The sequence below is a fragment of the Pteropus vampyrus genome, unplaced genomic scaffold, assembly GCF_000151845.1.
Source record: "Pteropus vampyrus isolate Shadow unplaced genomic scaffold, Pvam_2.0 Scaffold62, whole genome shotgun sequence".
NCBI lineage: Eukaryota > Metazoa > Chordata > Mammalia > Chiroptera > Pteropodidae > Pteropus > Pteropus vampyrus.
The window spans coordinates 3,289,281-3,290,982 of NW_011888843.1; the positions used below are offsets into that span (position 1 = coordinate 3,289,281).

Below are 1,702 nucleotides of genomic sequence, written 5' to 3' on the forward strand. Positions count from 1 at the left end.
ACACAGACATACACAGAAAAGCCAAGACCCCTGCCTTCTGTGGCCCTACGTTCTACAGCAGGCATCACACTGTTAACAGATCAGCAAGTCTGCACCAGGTGGTGAAGAAGTATAAGGCGGGGTTGGGGTACTGTGCGTGGTGGTGCAGGTTTTTAAAGGACACTCGGAGGGCTTCTCCGATGAGGCCATATTCGAGCAGGGACTGCGGGCAGAAGCAGGGGGCTGGTTAGGAGGCCGTTACAGTGATCCAGGTGAGAGATGGCGGTGGCTTTGACCGGAGTAGAACAGTGAAAAGTCCTATTCTACCTGTACTCAGAAGGTACAGTCTATAGGACTTGCCGATGGAGAGAACAGAATGTGAGATTTAACAGGAAGAGGGGTGTCTCGAACACATCGAGACACCTGAGTTTAGCATGAGGGTACTTTGCTTCAGAACCGGCCCGGCTAAAACCCAGGTATCTTGCGAAAGATGAGTGAAGTTTCACTTTTCTAAGCACCTGTTACTTTTCAATACACTATCCCCAGCCCTTCTCTTGTCTAAATTCACAATAGTCTTGTTATCTTCATTTTATAGCTGAATCAAAAGGAATCCTGGACTAAAAACAATGCGTCAGGATCACACTGCTGATGAGGGACAGAACCGAAACTAAAAAGAACGTTTTCCAGTTTACCTGGGCAGTTCTTCTAAAGGCTAGTGACAACTAGATAACAAGGGCCACGTGTGTCAACATTTACATTCTCCGCAGTGCCCAGCAAAGCACCTGGCACGTGGCAGCCTCTCAACGATGCTCATTGAATTGATTCCCCACAGGGAGAGGCCACAGCCAGCTCCATCATGAAGACCAAGGACGCAGGCCTGGAAATCAGACCCAAGTCCTATCTCTACGTCTGCACTTAGCCATCTGACTTTGGGCAGGCATCCAAGTCTTCTAACTTTGCATTTCTCCACCCCTGCCCTTTGTTAATAATAAAAAATAAAAGTAGGGATAATCATACTTAGCCCTGGGAGTTGTTAGAAAGGATTAAATGAAATTATACTTACAAAGCACTTAATGAAGCAGCTGGCACGCAACAGGCACTTGGAAAGAGTTATTATTAAACCGGAGATCTAGAGACAGTCTTAAATCCCTCCTCCCTCCCCAGCCGACACAGTAGTTCCTACCAAACCTGTTACAAGACCCTGTGGCTTAAAATAGAGCAACTGGGGAGGTTTCTTGGGCTCAACTGCTCTCGCCCCACCCTGCCAAGCCCACTGCGTTGGCTGGAGAACAGAGTCTGAGTCATCCCAGCTGCCATTTGAAGTCCCAAGGGGCCATGTCCCTGACTAGATCCACAGCGCCCCACACCCAGCTTTCCCATCTGCAGAGAGATAAATGACAGGAGGAGGCCGAGTGTTTCTGGGTATGTGGGCAATCCCCTGGGGACGGGCGTCTTTTCTGAGTCTCTGTCCTGCCTTGGATTGTGTGTGGACGGCAGGGAGACCCCTGGTTTATACAATACCAGTGGTCAGGGAAAGGTAGGGGGGGAATGTGGGCCATTAGATTACTTTTGTGGGTAGTTAATTAAGCAATTAAAACTCGGCATCTGACTTGAGAAGCCGAAATCTTTTTCAGTCATACTAGCTTACCTATTTGCTGGTTCCCCTTCACTAGCTTGTAAAAAAAAAAGAAAGAAGAAAGAAAGAAAGAGAGAAAGAGAGAGA

General features: G+C 48.0%; 1 long non-coding RNA gene across 2 annotated transcripts in view; it reads left to right on the forward strand.

Annotated features, from left to right (window-relative positions):
- The first annotated feature begins 1,275 nt into the window (after positions 1-1,275).
- Positions 1,276-1,702, forward strand: part of LOC111740345 — a 3,155-nt gene continuing 2,728 nt past the window's right edge. Inside the window, exon 1 of one of the 2 annotated variants that reach the window (XR_002780590.1) lies at positions 1,276-1,401. This is a non-coding gene — a long non-coding RNA (uncharacterized LOC111740345). The remainder of the gene's footprint in view (positions 1,402-1,702) is intronic. The other variant, XR_002780591.1, reaches the window with a different exon arrangement.